This window comes from Lithobates pipiens, unplaced genomic scaffold, assembly GCF_037356315.1.
Source record: "Lithobates pipiens isolate NorthernLeopardFrog02 unplaced genomic scaffold, aLitPip1_a1.2 Scaffold_10, whole genome shotgun sequence".
NCBI classification, from domain to species: Eukaryota; Metazoa; Chordata; class Amphibia; order Anura; family Ranidae; genus Lithobates; species Lithobates pipiens.
This window is the reverse complement of record NW_027507686.1, coordinates 211,333,909-211,357,808: the sequence shown is the minus strand read 5'-3', so window position 1 is coordinate 211,357,808 and position 23,900 is coordinate 211,333,909.

The window sequence follows — 23,900 nt, the reverse complement described above, 5'->3', positions numbered from 1 at the left end:
GCATCCCAGAGCTATATGGCCATGTTCAGCGGCAAGTGAATGTATCTCTGGCACACAGTGTCGGTGCCAAGATACATCTGACCACAGACACGTGGTCTAGCAAACACGGGCAGGGAAGGTATATCACTTTTACTGCCCACTGGGTGAACCTTCTGACGGCCGTCAAGCATGTAACCCGTGGCACCCGTGTAGATTTGGTTTTACCGCCACGGATTGCATGCAGGCCTGACTCTTCTTCTCCTCCTCCTCCTACTCCATCCTCCTCCCTCTCCTCCTCAGCTGCCTCCTCCTTTTCCGCTGCTAGCGTCTCTTCCGCGGCACCGCCCAAGCTCCCCAGAACCTATTCCACATGCCAGGTGAGACGTTGCCATGCCGTGCTGCGTCTGTTGTGCCTGGAAGCCAAGAGCCACACTGGCCCGGCACTCCTTTCAGCTTTGCGTTCACAGGCAGATCAGTGGCTAACACCGCTCAATTTGACAGTTGGTAAAGTGGTGTGTGACAACGGTGCCAATCTGCTTAGCGCATTGAAACAGGGCAAAATCACGCACGTGCCATGCATGGCACACGTCTTAAACTTGGTCGTGCAGCGATTCCTTGTCAAATACCCTGGGGTCCAGGACATCTTGTGGCAGGCAAGGAAAATCTCGGCCCATTTCAGAAGATCTTACACGGCCATGGCTCGCCTTGCTGACATTCAGCGGCGACACAATCTGCCGGTCAGACGTCTTATTTGCGATTGCCCGACGCGATGGAACTCAACCTTCTATATGCTTGATAGGCTGCTCCAGCAGAAACGTGCAGTTAACGTCTACCTGTATGAACTCTGCGTCAGAAACGGTTCTGGGGAGCTGGGGTTTTTTTCACCGCGCCAGTGGCTGCTCATGCGTGACGCATGCAGACTTCTGCGGCCATTTGAGGAGATCACCAAACTGGTCAGTCGCAGCCATGGCGCCATCAGTGACATGGTACCTTATGCCTTCTTCATGGAGCGTGCATTGCGTCGTGTCATTGATCAGGCTGTGGAGGAGCAGGAGCGGGAAGATGAGGAAGTCGCAATGCTGGATGAATTCCCAGGGGGGGCTACTCTATCTGAGACAAGTCAACAACAGGAGTCTGAAGAGGAGTCAGAGGAGGATGGTGCCGGGGCGGATGAGGAGGAGCAAGAAGAGCATGCTTTAAACCTTTCTGGGATCCCTGTTGTGCATGGATGGGGAGAGGAGAATGAAGAGGACGACATTATCCTGGATGATAAGCAGGAGCCAGGCCACCACACCGCTTCCACTTTAGTGCAAATGGGGGCCTTCATGCTCCAGTGTTTTAATAGAGACCCCCGTATAAAAAGCATAAGGGTCAAGGACCAGTACTGGGTGGCAACGTACTTAGACCCCCGGTACAAACACAAAATGGCGGAAATGTTACCGCCGTCACAGAGGGCTGTCAGAATGCAGCACTTCCAGGCCTTGCTTCGAGAAATGCTGCATTCTGCTTTTGCGTGCGCTGGCAGAGGAGCAATTCCCACTCCCAGAGAAGGATTTGCGGGTACCAATCCAACAGCGCCTGCAAGAAGAGGCCGGTTTGAAGATGTGTTGGTGACTTCGGATATGAGGTCATTCTTTCAGCTGACCCATCAACAGGTGTCATCCGGATCCAGCATCAGGGAACGCCTAGACCGTCAGGTGTCCGACTACATTGGGTTAACGGCCGATGTGGACGCTCTGAGGAGTGATGAACCCCTGGACTACTGGGTGGGCAGGCTTGACCTCTGGCCAGAGCTTGTCCAATTTGCAATCGAACTGTTGGCTTGCCCCTCATCCAGTGTCCTGTCCGAAAGGACGTTCAGCGCAGCAGGGGGGATCGTGACCGATAAGCGTACTCGCCTAGCTCACGACAGTGTTAACTACCTCACATTTATAAAAATGAATGAGGCATGGATCTCGGAGGAATTCAACAAATGTGACCAGTAGACCATGTATATGTCTATAAACAATTTTTTTAATCAAGCACACAGACCTTCTTTCTTCATTTGGCTCACTTCCTTGTCCCAAAAAAGCACACCGTACTATATGCCCCTACCCTCCTCTTTGAAGAGGTTGAGCGGTGTCATATTTCTACTGGGGCTGCTTATGAGGGGATCACACCATCCCTGTGCTGTGCTGAGTTTCTCCTGGGCCTGCTTATTATGAGGGGATCACACCATCCCTGTGCTGTGCTGACTTCCTCCTGGGGGTTCTTATTATGAGGGGATCACACCATCCCTGTGCTGTGCTTAGTGTCTCCTGGGCCTGCTTATTATGAGGGGATCACACCATCCCTGTGCTGTGCTGACTTCCTCCTGGGGGTTCTTATTATGAGGGGATCACACCATCCCTGTGCTGTGCTGACTTCCTCCTGGGGGTTCTTATTATGAGGGGATCACACCATCCCTGTGCTGTGCTGAGTTTCTCCTGGGCCTGCTTATTATGAGGGTATCACACCATCCCTGTGCTGTGCTTACTTCCTCCTGGGGGTTCTTATTATGAGGGGATCACACCATCCCTGTGCTGTGCTTAGTTTCTCCTGGGCCTGCTTATTATGAGGGGATCACACCCTCCCTGTGCTGTGCTGACTTCCTCCTGGGGGTTCTTATTATGAGGGGATCACACCATCCCTGTGCTGTGCTGACTTACTCCTGGGGGTTCTTATTATGAGGGGATCACACCATCCCTGTGCTGTGCTGAGTTTATCCTGGGCCTGCTTATTATGAGGGGATCACACCATCCCTGTGCTGTGCTGACTTCCTCCTGGGGGTTCTTATTATGAGGGGATCACACCATCCCTGTGCTGTGCTGAATTTATCCTGGGCCTGCTTATTATGAGGGGATCACACCATCCCTGTGCTGTGCTGACTTCCTCCTGGGGGTTCTTATTATGATGGGATCACACCATCCCTGTGCTGTGCTGAGTTTATCCTGGGCCTGCTTATTATGAGGGGATAACACCATCCCTGTGCTGTGCTGAGTTTCTCCTGGGCCTGCTTATTATGAGGGGATCACACCATCCCTGTGCTGTGCTGACTTCCTCTTGGGGGTTCTTATTATGAGGGGATCACACCATCCCTGTGCTGTGCTGAGTTTATCCTGGGCCTGCTTATTATGAGGGGATCACACCATCCCTGTGCTGTGCTGACTTACTCCTGGGGGTTCTTATCATGAGGGGATCACACCATCCCTGTGCTGTGCTGACTTTCTCCTGGGGGTTCTTATTATGAGGGGATCACACCATCCCTGTGCTGTGCTGAGTTTATCTTGGGCCTGCTTATTATGAGGGGATCACACCATCCCTGTGCTGTGCTGACTTACTCCTGGGGCTGCTTACGGTGCTGCTGTCAGTGCTGTATATCACGGTGCTGGTGTGAGTGCTTAATGTCACGCTGCTGCTGTCAGTGCTGTATATCACGGTGCTGATGTCAGTGCTTAATGTCACGCTTCTGATGTCAGTGCTCTCTATCACGGTGCTGCTGTCAGTGCTGTATATCACGGTGCTGATGTCAGTGCTTAATGTCACGCTTCTGATGTCAGTGCTCTCTATCACGCTGCTGCTGTCAATGCTGTATGTCACGGTGCTGGTGTTAATGCTTTATGTCATGCTGCTGATGTCAGTGCCCTCTAACACGGTGCTGCTGTCAGTGCTGTATATCACGGTGCTGATGTCAGTGCTTAATGTCACGCTGCTGATGTCAGTGCTGTATATCACGGTGCTGATGTCAGTGCTTAATGTCACGCTTCTGATGTCAGTGCTCTCTATCACGGTGCTGCTGTCAGTGCTGTATATCACGGTGCTGATGCCAGTGCTTAATGTCACGCTTCTGATGTCAGTGCCCTCTATCACGCTGCTGCTGTCAATGCTGTATGTCACGGTGCTGGTGTTAATGCTTTATGTCACGCTGCTGATGTCAGTGCCCTCTATCACGGTGCTGCTGTCAGTGCTGTATATCACGGTGCTGATGTCAGTGCTTAATGTCACGCTGCTGATGTCAGTGCCCTCTATCACTGTGCTGCTGTCAGTGCTGTATATCACGGTGCTGATGTCAGTGCTTAATGTCACGCTGCTGATGTCAGTGCCCTCTATCACGGTGCTGTTGTCAGATGACTCTATCACGGTGCAGGTGTCATTGCTGTATGTCACGCTGCTGGTGATCATCTCCTGCACCCTCTTCTTTGCCTACCCTGGTCCCTGACCTTCCCTCTCCTCCATTGCCTTCATGCGCTCCACAGTCCTGAATTGTCAGAACAATTTCCCATATAAAAAAAGAATGCTTGTAGTTATCGATCCCAAATTCACCTCATACATGTATTATGTCATTGGCCATGTGGTGGGACTATGTTTGCCCAGCTAATAATTATTTTGTGGCTGCAAATTTGACCTAAAGGTTTGCGAAGTTCGCCTCCCATTGAAGTCAATGGGGCCCGCCGCGAACTTTCGGTTTCACGAACTATCGGCCACGTTCGCGGTACGCGTTCGCGAAACGTTCCGGCGGAGGTTCGGACCATCACTAATAGCGAGTGTTCCTTCATTTTTATATTTTTTAAAAGCTCTTTTCTTATTGTTTATAGCTTTTTTAACTTTGTCCGTGAGCCACGTAGGTTTTATTTTGAGCATTTTAAACTTATTGCCCATGGGAATATACTTTGCAATGAGTTCACAAACAGTTTTTTTGAAGATTTCCCATTTCTGTTCTATGCTCATCAATGCCAATATCCCCCCCCCCAGTCTAAGTCTTGGAGAGCAGCCCTCATCTTTGGAAATTTTACTCTCTTAAAGTTAAGTGTTTTTAGCTTTCCCGTATGTGTTTTTTGCTTACAGCTAACATCAAATGAAATCATGTTATGGTCACTGCTACCCAGATGTTCCTTTATATGAACATTAGTATGAAGCTGTGCATGGTTTGAGATTACCAGGTCCAACAGAGCATCATTCCTAATTGGGGCCTCAATAAACTGGACCATAAAATTGTCCTGTAATAAGTTTATACATTTTTGCCCTTTAATTTACAGCAGTGCCATTACTTCAGTCAATTTACGGGTAGTTAAAATCTCCCATTATTATCACTGTCCCAGCCTTTGCAGCCCTTTCCATCTGTGCAAGGACCTGAGTCTCCATCTCCTCAATAACATTGGGGGGTCTATAGCAAACTACAATGATTAACCTTGAACTACGCACATCTATATACAGTTCACCCATAATGCTTTAGCCACATCACACTCTCCATCAATTAGGTCCTCATTCACACTCTCTTTGAGATCATTTCTCACATAGAGACAGACCCCGCCACCTTTCCTTTTTACCCTGTCTCTCCGAAAGAGTGTATAGCCAGGAATATTAATAGCCCAGTCATGTGAGAAACAAAGCCAAGTTTCAGCAATACCGATTACATCATAGCTCTCCTCGTACACCAGAGCTTCCAATTTGCCTATTTTGCTTGGCAGATTTCTGGCATTGGTGAACAAATACTTTAATGCATTACTTTGGTTGTACTTTGCCAGCTTTTTGTTGCCCTGTTCTAACATTTTTGAGACGTGTTGCTGCCATCAATTTCAAAATTACCTTATTTTTTTCTTAAAATTTTATATTTTCTCATTTTACATGTTTTCTATTTTCTATTGTGAATAATATTTGATAAGATGAGTTTATGAGATTTGAACATCATTGCATTCTGTTTTTATGTAGATTTTACTTGTCATCCCAACTTTTTTGGAATCGGGGTTATAAAATAATATTCCTTTAAAACACAACACGAGAAGCGAAAAGGTAAGAGCCATTTTAAAGGACAGTCATAGTAAGCCTCCAGTGATGATTGCTTTATCTGACCCGTTCATGGCTTTATTTATCAGATAAGATCTGCCTGCCCTTGTGTTATTATTATCTGTGAAGTTTTTACTCCAACTTCTTTGGGTTTTTTGTAGAGAATATCAGTAGTTTATGTTGTTACTTGAAATGGCCTTAGAAGCATAGGAAAGTCAAGGTCTTCAATTTACAACTAAAACCAAAATTACTAAAATACAGTGCAAATGCTGATAAAAAAAAATGAATGCTGCATTACAAATCCATAAAGCATATTTAAATCCAAAAAAAAAGTATGGCTGCATTTGTTTGTGAAAAGTTGCATTTGTTTTCTTTTTTAACTACTTCAGGTCTGCCCTGTAGCAGTTTTACTGCTACAGGGCAGCACCTGTGCAATTGATTACGTTTATATACGTGATCTGGCTCTTCCGGGTAGGGTTTGTGCAAGCACGTCGCCGGCAGCTCACACCAGTTGTGATCATACACAGTGGGAGCCCAATGCCAAGTACCGCAGAACACAGAGGCAAAACGGCGGTCTGCCTATATACATAACATGTTCTGACAGTAGGGAAGGCATGGATCATGTGTCTCTGCAAAGCAGGGACAAGTATCCATGTTTTCCCCTAGTAAAAGCACCTCCCACAGTACACAGAAACACAGGTTAGGCACACAGTTAAACCTTTGATCTCCTCTGATGTTAGCCCCTATTCAGCCAGTGTTATTAGTACAGTGACAGTGTATATTTTTAGCATTGATCACTGTATTAATGTGACCGATCCCCAATAAGTGTCAAAAGTGTTAGTGTCCTCATGTCTGCTGCAATATTGCAGTCCCGCTATAAGTCACTGATCCCCACCAAAATAAATCTCTATTTGTGTGAAAAAAAGGACATACATTGCATTTGGGTAGAGCATCGCATGGCCACACAATTGTCAGTTAAAGTAAAGCAGTGCCGTATCGCAAAAAATGGTCTGGTTATTAAGGGGGGTGAATCTCCTGGAGGTCAAGTGGTTAAAGCTGAACTCCGGAGATATCTAAAAGTTCTCTCTTACAATGGGGCTGCATCTGTACTGCAAGTGTTACCTTAGGTCTAGGGGATATAGAAAATAAGATTTACTTACCTGAACCTCCACTCCTCCATGCAGCTAATCCAGTCTCTGCATCATCTTCCTCCATTGCATGGAGTCCTCCATTTACATGAGGAACAGTACTGCACTGGAGTATGGGTGAGCACCATCTGCCGAGGGAGCGGAGGATCAGGTAAGTAAGAGTGCTTTTACTCTCTTTCAATCTGAATTTTTAAATTTCCTGAATTGGGCTTTAAGGCTTTTTTCCATTATTTTCACCTGGCAATCCTGTAAATAAGAAATTTCCGGTCCTAGGGTGACAATACTTATTTATCCACAGTATCTATGGAGGGGGCCATAGTTGTTACCCAGGCTGGATTTTAAATACGGTATATCTACCTTTGTTTTTCCCAATTACATAGGGGATGATGGGATTGGTACTTTTATGCTTCCAATTAGGCTCACAGACTGGGGGCGGGGGGTGTTTTTCAAAGTGACTTCTCAAAAAAATAAATAATGGAGACACGGATGGAGCTAAATAGTGTTTTTGGTTTGTAGTGCTCAGATCAGGGGCGGATCCAACGAGGCAATTGCTCCCCTGAGAAATTAGTGATGGGCCGTTGGGTGAGTGGGCAGGCCAGCGAGCGGGTAAGTGAGCGGGAGGGAGGAGGGCCAGTCAGCGTGTGAGTGAACGGGTAGGTGGGCAGGTGGGCCAGTTGGCAGGTGAGCAGGCGGCCTGGCCATCCAGCGAGCCGGCTGGCGGGGGAGCAGAGAGATGACATCATCTCTCACCGCCCGCCCTGCATCACTGCAGTTCCACCCTCAATGTGCAGCCGCGGGCAGTAGAGAGTTTACACCATCTCTCTGCTGCCAGTCTTCACTCTGGCAAGTGACAATCTGCACCTTGTAGCAGGCAAGTGACAATCCGCAATGTATGGCAGCTGACATGGCAAGTGATAATCTGCAACATGTGGCAGGTGACGTTGCAAGTGACAATCAGCAACGTGTGGCAGGTGACGTGGCAATTAACAATCAGCAACGCGGGGCAGATGACGTGGCAAGTGACAATCAGCAATGTGTGGCAAGTGACAATCTGCATCTTGTGGCAGGTGACATGGCAAGTGACAATCCACAACTTGTGTCAGGGATGTGGCAAGTGACAATCCACATCTGAAGGCAATTGACGGAGGCAAGTGACACACTCGGGGCTCCCACTGATTCTGCATTATGGTGAGTTGAACTATTTCATTTTATATTAGAATATACTAATAAAAATAATGCACTTCAATCATCCTGACACCATATTAAAGTGGTTGTACACTGTGTACAAACACTTTTACCTACAGGTAAGCCTTTATTAAAGCTTACCTGTAGGTGCTGGAAATATCTCCTAAACCTCCATGGTTTAGGAGATATTTACAATAAAGCCATGTGGCAATATCTACGGTGCATTTAAAAAGGGCAGATCGCGCCGTTTCCAAAGGGGTCATGTGGTGACTGGCGGCTTCCACGCGCATGCGTGGGAGTGACGTCACTCGACTCCGGCCAGTCACAGAGCCGAAGTTTGCGGCCTCGGAAGGAAGAGGAGTGAAGATGGACGCTTGCTGCTGTGGGGACATCGGTGACATTGCAGGCTTCGGTTTCAGGTTAGTGACACATAATGGGATAGTATGCAACGCAAAGTAGCCCATTATGCTTTACTTTTGCAGGGAAATAAAAAGGAAGTAAAACCCATCAGGGTTTACTTCCTCTTTAACCATGGTGTCGTGATGATGGAAGCGCTAACACCAGCCATTGCCTGGATAAATTGCCCTACGAAAAATTATTTTCTGGCAGTTCCACTCCCGAGTCTAGACTCTGGATCCACCCCTGGCTCAGATGCAGTGTAGTTCCCCTTTAAGTAATTGGTAATCTTGTCTATCTTCCACAGGATAGTAACACTGTTTTACGGGGATATAATTACCAGCAGCGTAGTCACTCTGAGCAGCGGTGTTCTGGCATGTTGCAGGTGCTCCGGTGGTGTAGAGTTCCTTTGTCTGCTGTAACTACTATAGAGGTTATATTTGGGATTTATGCCCTAGGCACAGGTGAAGGACTCCGCTCCTCTATTCTTAATATTGCGAGATTAAAACATAAATATTTTACTTGTGAATACATGTATATGTAATAGCTGGAGCAGGTGGATGGCAGGCCTGTTTCTATGGCAGAGTACATTAATATGGCATTTCTCTAGTGATGACAAGTGTATTCCTTCCGCTATCTGACTGAAAGCCAGCTCTGTCAATCACAAGCCAAGGGTACACAATATAGCTGTAGGCATGATGTGCTGGGTGGCTTCTGTATTCTCCAGAGGAAACATACAGTTTAACCAGCCTGCTCCTATTCCATATGGGGATGTGTGAAGCCTGTGGTAAGATGAGCATTTAGCAGAGAATCAGAGTGGGCCAAAATAGTTGAAATTAGGCTAATTGAACCCCTAAGGATGCAGAGGCTATGGTGTCCTGGACTATGCCAAAAATGAACTACACAGGTCCTATAAATGGTCCTATAAAAAAAAAATAATAATAAATTGGAAAGGAATAACTTTGAAAATTCTTAAACATGCAAAAACAAATATGAAAGAAAGACCAAATGTACATAAACCATAACCCTATTATTGCTACCGAACATTACACTATATTACTAAAAATATTGGGACATCTGCCTTTACATACTCATGAACTTTAATGGCATCCCAGTCTTAGTCCGTAGGGTGCAATATTGAGTTGGCCCACCCTTTGCAGCTATAACAGCTTCAACTCTTCTGGGAAGGCTGTCCACAAGGTTTAGGAGTGTGTCTATGGGAATGTTTGACCGTTCTTCCAGAAGCGCATTTGGGAGGTCAGGCACGGATATGGACGAGAAGGCCTGGCTTGCAGTCTCCTCTTTTATTCATCCCAAAGGTGTTCTATCTGGTTGAAGTCAGGACTCTATGCAGGCCAGTCAAGTTCCTCCACCCCAAACTCACTCATCCATGTCTTTATGGACACAAATGCGCTTCTGGAAGAATGGTCAAACATTCCCATAGACACACTCCTGAACCTTGAACAGCCTTCCCAGAAGAGTTGAGGATTTTATAGCTGCAAAGGGTGGGCAAACTCAATATTGAACCCTATGGACTGGGATGCCATTAAAGTTCATGTGTGTGTAAAGGCAGGCGTGTCACAATACTTTTGGTAATATACTGTAGAGCAAAATTTGTAAAGAAATAATAATAATGCAATACCCTAACAAAAACATAGGAGTGATGGAAAACAGACAATATATAACAAAATCAGGTAGAAGGTGAAAAGTGCTAGAGGAGTTCCCTAATGGAGCAGGGAAAACAGAGGCTGTGGTGTCCTCTCCTCCTCTACTGTAGTGCAGGCAGCAGCCGCTGTGGCTCTGGTATCAGCTCCTCCAGCGGCTTCCTCCTCCATGTGTCTCCTCTTCAAAGTGCTAGGCATCCAATAGGATTGCCTGATGCTGTGGCCAATAGGGAAACAGGTTTCACAGACCTGCCTCCTGATTGGTAGGGAGGAAGTTTATTGTAAAAATAGTGAAAATTCATTCACTAGGGTCACACAACTGGGTAGCCTTAAAGCGCAATGCTCTGCGCTCCAAGGCCACCCATTTTGGAAAACTATTAGAGCCTCTGGCTTTAATCAGGTGCTTCAAAAAACACTCCCCACATTGGAATTCAGAGTCTGTATATCAGGGGGCCGGGTGCATGGATGGGGAGGCGGAGCCTGTGCGCCCTCTATGGATGGACCACCACTGCCTACGTGTATTCTTTATTATAAGCTTACCTGTAGTTATAAGTGGCCAAGCATGGTTTACTATTGCTTTAATAGGAGACCATAGTTTTACTATAACACAGGTTACCCTTAAAGTAATAATTACTACTTGCCGACCAACCGCCACAAATGTACTGCAGCAAGGTGGCTCAGCTGCGCAAATCGCCGTACTGGTAAGCGCACTAGCATTCGTGGGTGTCTGCGCTCCGATTGGCCAGCGGTGGAGCCAATCAGCGGGACCAGCGAATTCGATGTTCGCTGGCCGCCTGCGATCGGGATCTGATGAAGTAAACCAGGCAGATCTCCATTCTGTCAGGGAATGACACTGAGATCTGTCTTCTTACTTAGCAGGAAGATGGATCTGTGTGATTCCCAAGTCACACAATCCCCCATACAGTTAGTAATCACAGACAGGGAACACATTTAATCCCTTGATTGCCCCTGATGTTAACCCCTCCCCTGCCAGTGTCATTAGTACAATGTCAGTGCATATTTTTAGCACTGATCACTGTATTAATATCACTGGTTCCCAAAAAGTGTAAAAAATGTCAGTTCGGTGTCTGATTTGCCACCACAATGTCGCAGTCCCGCTAAAAATAGCAAATCGCCGCCATTACTAGTAAAAAAAAATAAAAAAAAAATAAAAATGGCATAAATATATCCCTTATTTTGTAGATGCTATAACTTTTGCGCAAACCAATCAATATACGCTTATTTATTTATTTTTCTACCAAAAATATGTAGAAGAATACATATTGGCCTAAATTAATGAATACATTATTTTTTTATATATTTTTTAGATATATGGTATTATAGCAGAAATTTAAAAATATTTTGTTTTTTCAAAATTGTCAATCTTTGTTTGTTTATAGGGCAAAAAATAAAAACCGCAGAGGTGATCAAATACCACAAAAAGAAAGCTCTAATTGTGGGGGGAAAAAAGGACATTAATATAGTTTGGAGACAATGTCGCATGACTGCGCAATTGCCAGTTAAATTAATGCAGTGCTGTATCACAAAAAAAATGGCCTGGTCATTTAGGGGGTAAATCCTTTCGGGGCTGAAGTGGTTAAAGTATTTTTTTTTTGTAGCACTACCCTCGTGAGGGCCGCTGGTAGAATTTGTACCCCACTGGTTGCCCCCAAAGGGCCTGGTATGGATTTTGGGGGGACCCCACGACTTTAAAAAAAAAAAATGTTTAATTTTGGCGTTAAAAGGTTCCCCTTAAAGCGATACTAAAGGTTCGTAATAAAAAATAAAAAAAATAACAAACATGTCATACTTACCTCTGCTGTGCAGCTTTTTTTGCACAGAGTGGCCCCAATCCATGTCTTCTGGGGTCCCCCGGCGGCTGTCTCGGCTCCTCCCCGCATGAGCCAAACCCCTCTGGGAAGCGCTTTCCCAAGGGGTTTGAACTTGCGGGTGCGGTCCCGAGTCCAGAATTTGCATCTATAGACATGAATGCCGGTCTCGGCCCTGCCCCTGAGCACCTGATTGGATTTTATTGACAGCAGCCAGTGGCTGCACGGCTATCAATCTATCCAATGAAGAGCCGAGAAGACTGGGCCAAGAAGAGCCGAGAAGCCAGCGCGTTCTGGACTTTCGAGGGCTCAGGTAAGTAAACTGGGGGGCTGGGAGGCCTGTAACTATCAGATGTTTTTTCATCCTAATGCATAGGATGCATTAAGATGAAAAAAATGGAGGTTTATTACAACCCCTTTAAAATCCATACCAGACCCAAAGGGGTATGGACTGGGGGGGGGGGGGCATGCTGTTTTTCCCCTTGATTTTTATCTATATTGTCGGGAGCCTGCAATACATTACAGCCGCAAACAAGTTTAAATTAAAATTTTTACTTTAGAAATGTAATTTTGCTGCGGGACAGTAAAACACATCAGACAGATGCGCTAATTTACAGGCAGAGTAATGGGAGAAAGGGAAGGAAGATGGGGAAAGGGAGACCAAGAAGGATAGGACGGAAGTGGGGGAGCCGGCTGAAGATCGCTGGAATGGCAGGAGCATGCAGAGCTTGTGGAATTGATGAAGGGAGAGAAAAGTTCACGTAGTAAAGTTGAACCGAGGAATCAATAAATCCTGCTGCGCTAGTCACTAAATTGCATTGGGTAAACCGCTCAAGTCATGTGAGACTGGTTGTTAATGATGGAATCCAAATGCTCAAGTATATTGTACTAATAGCTGTACATGACAGCTGGGAGTAAAGTCAATGCTGGAATGCTGGCTATTACAGTTCTAAGCAGTAGCAGTCTTATGTTTAGAAAGTGATGACATCTACAGCTATAGAAAAGGGTATACTAGATCCTATGTATGAACGGATCAGAACAGAGAGCCTCAGATTGAGGCGTATAAATATTTATTCTGCTAGGGGGTACATTACTGTCCCTTGCAATGGATCTCCGTTGGGAAGCAACTCTCTGTTGGCCGGTCCATATATACCCTTAGGCGGTGTCACCCGAGGTCCGTCAAGTAAGGGTGAACTAACCACCAGCTCCGATGCACCATGCAGCCACAAATCTTCGCCCGTCACTTTCACTACTTCACTCAGCTAGCTAAGTCGGCACAGCGGGGCTTGTGTGGGTGGTGTCACGTGACGCTTGTGACATCAACGCGTTTTGCTAAGGAGCGTAGTGTAGCTTCATCTGCTTTGTGATTAACCCTTTTTAAATTGCAGACTTTTCCTGTATGTCCTAAGAACACGTGGTCACCATATATGTTGTTTCAATAGTATTGTATCCAGTAGGATTGCTAATGACAGGGAGGTGAGCAAAGCACAGATGTCTGCATACAGTGTCTATGAGAGTGAATGAGCTTGCATCCAGTAGCACTACAAGTATTAGAAATGTGGGCAGAGACAATGATGTCTATTTGCAGTGTCTATAGGATTAAATTGTCAGGTTCCCGCTCACCGACAGTGTAGCAGAAGTTGCTGGTTGCGATGCAGATGATGAAGGCTCTCCCCCTGGGTCTAGGCTCATGGAATGGTGTCTACTGCCGTCATACCGTGTCGCAGCCCACGCAGATCTGAAATTCATTTAGCGTGGAGGATCAGGAACAACCTCTGGACTGCTGTAGATAGGAAGCAATGCTGTTGGCAAATGTCCCTCTGGATGTAGCTGTGTGACTCTCTCCTATGTAGGCTTTGACTTGGCCACATGTCAGGACAGATGCACACCGCTGGGATCAGGAGTGCAGATGGGAGTCAAGGTGGTAAGGAAGGCAGAGCCGCTGGAACACCAAGACGGATCCTACTGGGGTTAGAGCATCAGATTCTCTAGGGTGTGGAGTCTAAGAGCCAGCAGGTGTTCACCAGAGCCTCTGGTGGTGAGGATGGACTGGGCTGCAACTGTCTCCAGGTCGCGACCCCCAGGGTCCCCCAGCTCAAGCCCACAGTAGGCAACAGGAGCATAGGGATAGTAAGGGGATAAGCCAAGGTCAGGCAACAAGCAGACAAGGACAACGGAGTTCACGCCAAAGGTTCAGGGTCACAGGTAAATAGGGATAGTCGGCACAGTGGTGTAGTGGTTAGCACTCTCGCCTAGCAGTAAGAAGGGTCACTGGTTCGAATCCCAACCACACCACTACCTGCCTGGAGTTTGCATGTTCTCCCTGTGCCTGCGTGGGCTTCCTCCGGGTACTCTGGTTTCCTCCCATACTCCAAAGACATGCAGGTAGGTTAATTGGCTTCTGTCCAAAATTGGCCCTAGTATATGAATGGGGACTTTGGATTGTGGGCTCCTTGAGGGTAGGGACTGATGTGAGTGTGCAATGTACAGGGATGGAGACAATTGTAGGCACTCACTCAGGTTGAACTGGATGGACTGGTGTCTTTATTCAACCTATGTAACTAGGAAACCAAACACACAAAGGTTGATCAGCAGGGTTGGTCTGCAGTGCACAGGATAATATAGAGTTTTCTGTTAGGAGCTAGGGTGGAACCATGCTAGAGGAGGTGAGAGTCGGCTGGTCTCTAGAGATGGAGACAGGTAAGCTGACAGACAAACTCTATTGTATAACCATGACACTGCAGCTCACACTGGCACAGAGCTTGTGCTGGCAGATCCAGGTTGAGGCCACAAGAGAACAATCTAGGCCTAGACCAGACTTTTTATTTCCTTTCCCAGCAGTCTGTTCTTCTCTCACAGCAATCTGGTGGTTGTAGTTCAGGCCAGTCCTGCTGGAATTGAAACCCAGCATTCTGAACTACACATCCCTACACATCTCGCTCTGCTCTTGGCTCTGTCCTTAGGAAATGAAACAGAGTCCAAGCCAACACTAGAGGGAGATAGCTCCACATCAACAGCACTGCATACTGTCCCTGGTTTTGAGGCAACAATAGCCAGCTCCTGGCTACATGTTTAAAAATAACAAACATGTTATACTTACCTGCTCTCTGCAGTGGTTTTGTACAAAGCAGCCCAGATCCACCTCTTCTTGGGTCCCCCACCAGAGCTCCTGGCCCCTCCCTCCTGCCGAGTGCCCCCACAGCAAGCAACTTGCTATGGGGGCACCCGAGCTGAGCTGCGTCCATTCAAACACAAAGCCGCAGCTCAGCCCTGCCCTCTTTCTCTACTCATTGGCTTACTGGCTTTGATTTACAGCAGTGGGAACTGAAGGCTACCCCGCTGCTGTCTCAGCGAATAAGAAGGGAGAGTCCAGGACAGCCAAGGCTCTCGTGCAACATCGCTGGATCGAGATGGGGCTCAGGTGAGTATTAGGGGTGCTGTTGCACGCAGAAGGTTTTTTATCTTAATGCATAGAATGCAATCTTCTGCCTTTAGAACCACTTTAAGAACCAATCCAATTTTTTTTGTATCAGTTTCTTTTCTTTATTTGATTGCTTCAGCTGGCGGCATTGACAGATAGGTACAGGCTGTTGAACTGGTTGCTGACTACACTGCAGTGCAATCACCTCCACTTGCTCTTTCTTTCATTTCAAATTGTAACGTTGATGTCTAATTTAATAAAGCAGCCAGCCTGCTTAGAACATTATACATGGATTAAACATATCATAAATCCTCATGTCTCCATTCACTACAGATAGTTTAATTGTCATTCACTTCTGTTTCCCATCAACGGACGTCTCTCTACAAATCCATTAACGTTTTTTTCCCCCCTTTTCTCTCTTTTTTTTCCCCGTATGTCTTTTGTTTTACAGCTTATAGACCTTGATTAATTTTTAAATTGGAGAAATTAGGCAAGCCTTTATCAGAGAAGGATATTACACAGTCAGATGGAGATCTTCTTTTATTCTATCGAGTCATTTCAAAATCCATTGCAGTCTTCAAGAGCATTCGAGATTAAAGTTGTTCAGAAAATGGACTAGCGCTGAAGCGTTTAATTTGTTATTTTAGCTCTACGGAGCCCGCAAATTTATTTGGGAAGCCATTAAATCGCTCTTATTTAATTGTCACCTGACTGAGCATCCGCACAGCTTACATAAAACGCTTAAAAGGAACGATATGTATATATATTTTTTCAAACGTTGTCCGTACAAGTAGATGCACAGGGAAGCAAAACACAAAGCTATCAAAATCTTCTGTGCTTCAGTAAGTCCAAACATCGAGCGCAAGTGTTTCCAGCTTTGACGTTGTGAAAATTAGCTTTTTACTCTTAAGTGATTTAGGGTGATATTTTTTTACCATGCGCACCACAGAAGATTGGTACAATGTTTATATTGTGTCCTCTCAAGCACAGATAACGGTTGCTTTTTGAGCTTGTTGGTATTTAACTTGCAAACATTCAAAGACGTGGGAGGGAAAAAGAGAAAAGAATCAATGTTTTCTTTATTTACAGTCAGTAACCGCAAACAAGCTTTATTCCCTCTGGTCTGAGGTCCAACTGTGGTCATTCTGTTGTTAGTAGCAAAATATATATATTTTCATATCGAAAAACATAAAGCTTTCAAATGCATTTGGCCCCTTTCCCACGGGTGGACCATTCAGGTCCTCCTGTCACCTGAACGGATGCTCCATTACAGGTCTATGGATCGACGGATGTCAGCAGTGACATGTCCTCTCACATCCCACCTGCTCCAATCTGTTAAAGTGTGATGGATGGAAACCCTATTTTTCCATCCATCTGGTGGATCGGATCAAATGAAAATGGATTCTATGGTCCGTCTTCATCCGATCCCCCATAGATCCCCCATAGAGGAGAGCACAGTTCTGACAGGTCGGTTCCTCCACAGTGAGCAGAGACGGACCTGTCATCCGCCTGCTCAGCGGGGATTGACAGAGCGATCCCAGCTGAGCAAAGTGGAGTCCGTACATGGACACGTCCGTGTGAAAGAGGCCTTTTTCTAACATTTTTCACATTGTGTTTAAAGTGGACCTGAATTAAAAAAATGTATATTTGCTATCGTCTAGGCAACATCTAGAAATTTTAATAGTGCCTAAGCAATATGTTGAAAGATTTACCCTTTTGTCTCAAATTTCTCCTTAACTGCTTGCTGACTACCAGCTGTCAAATGACGGGCAGGCAGCTCGGCTCTTGTGGCGGGAGGGCATCATATGATGTCCTCCCATTTAAACACGGAATACGAGGCAATCGTGCATGCGCATTCCTGTTCCTTTGGTGGCAGCGTGTCACGGAGACACTGCTCCACTCGCCACTGAGGGGGGTGAACAGCCATGGGATATGGCTGTTTACCACGTGATCGGCCATGATGAAGTCACGGGCGATCACAGATGGTTCCACCCCCATCGTGCACGGTATCGCGAGCGCGCTGCGTGTGCATGTCAGTGGCGGGGTGTTCCTGGGAACACTGCGCTGGTAAACAGCCACTGGTCGGTTGCTTACCCACTTGTTCGGCTGTGATCCTTTTACAGCCAATCACTAAATGTCAACAAACAAACTAGATGTTACCGGGTTCTCCTCCTCACACACCGATCCTGTGTGAGAAGGAGATTGCGGTAACATCTCGTTACCTCTTACAGTACACCCCCCAATAAAGAGGACCTGTCACCACCCATCAAAGTACCTGTCACTCACAGTCCATCAGAGTACCTGTCACAGTCCATATGAGTACCTGAGTACCTGAGTACCTGTCATAGTCCATCAGAGCACCAGAGAACCTGTCACAGTCCATTCGAGTACCTGTCACAGTTCATATGAGTACCTGAGTACCTGAGTACCTGTCACAGTCCATCAGAGCACCGGAGAACCTGTCACAGTGCCTCTGAGTACCTGTCACAGTGCATCTGAGTACCCGAGTACCTGAGTACCTGTCACAGTCCATCAGAATACCTGAGTACCCATCACAGTCCATATGAGTCCCTGAGTACCTGTCATAGTCCATCTGAGTACCCGAGTACCTGTCACAGTCTATATGAGTACCCGAGTAACTGTCACAGTCGATCAGAGTACCTGAGTACCTGTCATAGTCCATCAGAGTACCCGAGTACCTGTCACAGTCCATATGCATACCCGAGTAACTGTCACAGTCGATCAGAGTACCTGAGTACCTGTCATAGTCCATCAGAGTACCCGAGTACCTGTCACAGTCCATCAGAGTACCCGAGTACCTGTCACAATCCATATGAGTACCTGTCACAGTCCATATGAGTACCTGAGTACCTGTCACAGTTCATCTGAGTACCCGAGTGCCTGTCACAGTCCATATGAGTACCCGAGTACCTGTCACAGTCCATATGAGTACCTGAATACCTGTCACAGTTCATATGAGTACCTAAATACCTGTCACCAGGCCATCAGAGTACCCAAATACCTGTCAGCAGCCCATCAGAGTACCTGGGTACCTGTCACCAGCCCATCAGAGTACAGAGTACCTATCTGCAGTCCATCAGAGTACCTGAGTACCTATTTGCAGCCCATGCCTCATAGAATATACGTTGGGGTGTTTGCTTTCCAAAATGGGGTCATTTTGTGGGTAATTCCACTGTCATGGTGCTCCAGGACCTTCAAAAGTGTGATAGGTAGAAATGAAATGAGATGTGTAATTTATGCTCGGAGAATGCCTGAAGGTACTACTTCAATGTTCGGCCTCTCTGTGTGGCCAAAAGTCTCACACATGTGGTATCACCATACTCGGGAAGAGTAGCAGAATGTGTTTTGGGGTGTAATGTTTGCTATATACATGCTATGTGTTAGAAATATCTTATAAATTGACAACTTTGGGGAAAAAAATGCGTTTTCATTTTTTTTCCACATTTTCCAAAAAAAATTAACTGTTCAAAAGACTTATTATGCCTCATAGATTATACGTTGGGGTGTTTGCTTTCCAAAATTTGGTAATTTTGTGGGCAATTCCATTGTGCTGGTGCTCCAGGGCCTTCAAAAATGTAATTGCTGATTGTGAAATGATGTGTCATTTTTGCTCGTAGAATGCCTGAAGGTGCTACTTCAATGTTGGGCCTTTGTATGTAGACAGGCTGTCTAAAAGTCTCACATGTGGTATCGCCATACTCAGGAAGAGTAGCAGAATGTATTTTGGGGTGTAAGTTGTTGTATGCATATGCTGTGTGTGAGAAATAACCTGATAATATGACAATTTTTAAAAGAAAAAAGAAAAAAAAATCTTCATATTGCAAAGAATTGTGGGAAAAAATGACAACTTAAAAAAACTCACCATGCTATTTACTTAATACCTTGGAATGTCTACTTTCTAAAAAGGGGTCATTTGGGGGGTATTTGTACTTTCCTGACTTGTTAGTGTCTCAAGAAATGAGATACACCTGATGTACTGAAGGCCTGATCAGATGTGATCAATTTTCAGTGATTGACAGTGACACCATAGTTTGTAGACTCTATAACCTTCACAAAGACCAAATATACACCAATCTGGGTTATTTTTACCAAAGATATGTAGCAGTATAAATTTTGGTCAAAATTTAAGAAGAAAATTACTAATTAGCAAAATTTTATGACAGAAACAAAGAAAAGGGCATTTTTTCACAAAATGTATGTATTTTTATATTTATAGCACAAAAAAAAAAAAAAAAACACTAGTGATTAAATACCACCAAAAGAAAGCTCTATTTGTGTGAAAAAAAGGACGTAAGTTTCAGATGGGTACAGTGTTGCATGACTGAGTAATTGCCATTCAAACTGTGAGAGCGCCGAAAGCTGAAAATTGGTCTGGACAGGAAGGGGGTGTAAGTGCACTGTATTGAGGTGGTTTATCACTTACTTACTTACTGGGGACATATACCTGCCCATGCCAATTTTCAGCTTTCAGTGCTGTTACACTTTTTTCACACACATAGAGCTTTCTTTCGGTGGTATTTGACCATCACTGGGTTTTTTATTTTTGCTAAAGAAGTAAAAAAAGACCAAAAATTGAAAAAAAATCTTTTTTTATATACTTTGTTAAAAAAAATTGCAAACAGGTAATTTTTGTCCTTCACTGATGTGGGCTGATGAGGCTGCACCGATGGGTACTGTTAGGCTGCACTGATGGGCACTGATGAGGATGCACTATTATGCTGCACTGATGGGCACTGATAGGTGGCATTGATATGCGGCACTGATAGGTGGAACTGATGGGTACCGATAGTCGGCACTGGTGGGCGCTGATAGATGGCACTGATAGGCAGCACTGGTGGGCACTCATAGGCAGCACTGTTGGGCACTAATGGGTGGCACTGATGGGAATTAATGGGCAGCACTAATGGGCAGTAAAAGACAGCACTGACTGACACCAGTAATGGGCACTTATTTGTGTCACTGATGGGCACTGATTTGTGTCACTGATGGGCATTCATGGGCACTAATTGGTGGCACTTCTGGGGCTTTACTGTAATCAGTGCCCTGGTGATCAGTGCCTTGATTACATGCCCTGTTCTCCCCTGCGAGGAGCTTGGCTCTCCTCGCCGCACACTCTGTCAGCACTGATGAGATGGCACTGATGAGGCAGCACTGATGGCCACTGGTAGAAGGCACTGATAGGTGACACTGATGATGAGGCACCAATGGGCACTAATGAAAAGGCACTGATAGGTGGCACTGGTGGGCACAGATTGGCAGTACTGGTGGGCACTGATTAGCAGCACTGGTGGGCACTGATAGGTGGCACTGATTAGCAGCACTGGTGGGCACTGATTAGTAGCACTGGTGGTCATTGTGTGGGAGAAATTACCCTGTAACAGAGATCGGTTACTGGCTTTCTTTCTTTCTCTTCACGCTGTTAGAGTGAGGAGAAAAAAGCCGATAACCAGCTTCTGTTTACTTCCGTGATCAGCTGCCATTGGCTGACAGCTGATCACGTGGTAAACTGCTTACGATGCCAAAAGAAGTTGTGACTCATGGCCAGATCAAGGGCATGAACAAGAAAATCTTTTTGTTTGTTTTTCATTTTTGTCTCGTTCAAAGCCCAAACCCCAGCTTCTATTTTTTGGCATGATAAGCAGTTTTTTAGGCAAAAGAGGGGAGTGGCCATGGGGGCTAAGTATGCCCTGTCAGTGGCCAACCTCTTTATGAGTCATTGGGAAAAGGATGCCATCTTTAGTCGTAATATACCCCAGCTCAAGCTCTATCAGCGTTACATTGATGACATTATTATCATTTGGGCAGGATCAAAAGAGTAATTTTCACAATTTTTGTCAGAAATTGGTGAGGACAGATATGGAATATCCTTCTCAGCAGTTCCCGACTATCAGAGCATCAATTTTCTAGATCTAGTAGTTTTTAAAGATAACCATCAACTGTCCACAAAAAAACTGGAAGTGAATAGAAATGGTTACATTTCTCTGGGAAGTTGCCATTATCCCGATGGCTTAGCATTATTCCCAAGAGTCAATTCGTAAGAGTTAGGTGCAATTGCGCTAGAATTGAAGATTATAACCTACAAGCTAAGGTTCTTTTCGATAGGTTCGTTGAAAAGGGCTATACCCCAAGTGCATTGAATAAAACTTTATCAATGGTCAGAAGTTTGAACCGAGATGATCTTTTCAAAACAAAGGAGGCTAATAGGAGAGATTTTGGGATTGCTTTTATGACTGGTTATACCCGCCAACATAGACAAGTAGAACGTATCATTCGGAAATATTGGCATCTTTTGCTTAAAGATTGATTTATATAAGGTTCTACCTAACAAACCCCAGTTTATTTATACTAAACCTCCTATTTTAAGGCTCAAACTGGCACCTAATGTTGTGGACCCTCCAAGGAAGTTGTGTACTTTCTTGGATCAGGTGGTTTTCTTCAGCTGTGGGAGATGTGTTATTTGTAGAACATCTAAACACAGGTTGAGGAAAACCACCGAATTCACAGCTCGTTCCACGTGTGAGTCTTTTGAAACCAACAAGTTCATCACGTGTGGCACTACCCATGTCACTTACCTTCTGTCCTGCCCATGTGGGCTGCAGTACGTGGGTAGGACCACTAGGTCACTGGCAGTGAGACTAAGAGAACATGTGAATAGGATCAGAAAGGGGTATAAGCACCATAGTTTTCCAACCACTTTAGACTTTTCCATGGAAGGAACCCTAGTGGTCTTGCCTTCTGTGGCATTGACAGAGTGGAGGAACATTAGAGATGTGGGAATCTGAAGCGACCCATTTCTCGTAATGAGACCCAGTGGATCCATCGTCTCAAAACGATGAGCCCCCGGGCCTGACTATTGAACTAGATCTGAATTGTTCCCTGTCCAATTTTTAATATTTTAATATTGTAAATATTTTATAATATTTATTATTTGTATTGTTTTCATTATTATTAATATATATTTTTTTCTAATTTTACTTTTATTTTTATCTATTGTCATTTTATTTTATTAAATTGTTCATGTATTTTATATGCATTTACTATTAGTTCCAATAGTAAACCGGAATTGACGTCTATGGTTTTCTTGGAAACTGTTTGATGTGATCAAACCAGAAACAGCGTTTTTGTCTCTCCTATGGACTGATCCATAGGAGCGACACTTTTATCCAACCAACAATATGGCCGCTGTGCTCATGTTGATTGGGTATATGGAGGGGCGTTCACTCCTCCGCCCTCTATTTAAGCTTGCTCAGCTTACCGGAAACTAGGTCCTTGATGATGCCCTGTGGGAGGACGAAAAGTTTACCCTGTTTCCGGGAACACTGGAGTCAGTTCCGGTCGCTTGGAACGCACGTTTGGAACGAACGCTACTAACAATGGTTTCATACGATCTGTTCCATGCTTGATGTTTGTTAATCTCTTTGTTTTGTAAGTACCCATCTTTTGTTTAAATAAATCGGTTTTTGATGGTACTTCACTATTAGTTCCCCCTTTCTTTACTTCTGGGTACATGTCTATTTGGCTTAAACTCTTCATTGAGGAACCCTGGATCTGCTGACCTGGCTTTCTGCATACCATCATAAAGACATCTATACCCAGGGCCGTCTTTAGGGCAGGGCAAACGGGGCACCTGCCCTGGGCCCAATGTTTGTAGGGGGGCCCACACTGTCTGCTACCCGCGAATCGTGGCCCTAATTAAGGTTTTGCAGAGTGCACAGAGGACACGAGACGGGAGGCTGTATTCCCGTGCTAGCCAGCTGAGAGGGGGCGGGGCCGGGAGCTCCACTGACGCTCTGACCCCGCCCCTATGCAGCCTGTATGCTCGGAACAGAGCGGCTGTAGTGAGAGCCAGTGCTCGGAGTGGGAGCATCAGTGGAGCTCCCGGCCCTGCCCCCGGACCTCTGTATTCCCCAGCCAGTATAGAGGGGGCGGGGCCGGGAGTTCCACTGATGCTCCCACTCCGAGCACTGGCTCTCATTACAGCCGCTCTGTTCCGAGCATACAGGCTGCTCGGGGGTGGGGTCAGAGCGTCAGTGGAGCTCCCGGCCCCGCCCCCTCTCAGCTGGCTAGCACGGGAATACAGCCTCCAGTCCTCTTGTCCTCTGTGCACTCTGCAAAACCTTCATTGGGGCCCCAATTCACGGGTAACGGGGCCCCCCTACAAAGCATCAGTGGAGCCCCCAGCTGTTGTAGTGAGAGCAGAGAATGGAATCCCTCTAAATGTATGTAGTGAGTTTGGCTGCCCAGGTATGTCCTTGCACCCATAAAATGCCTGACTGCTTAAACCCTGAGCTCTGTTATTCAACTGTCAAGCTGTGCATTGCTGAAAATTCTCTGACTATCTCCTGTAGCATGTCCGCAGTCTCTGATTGTTTCCTGCAGTATGTCCGCAGTCTCTGTCTCCTGCAGTAAGTCCGCAGTCTCTGATTGTCTCCTGCAGTATGTCCGCAGTCTCTGA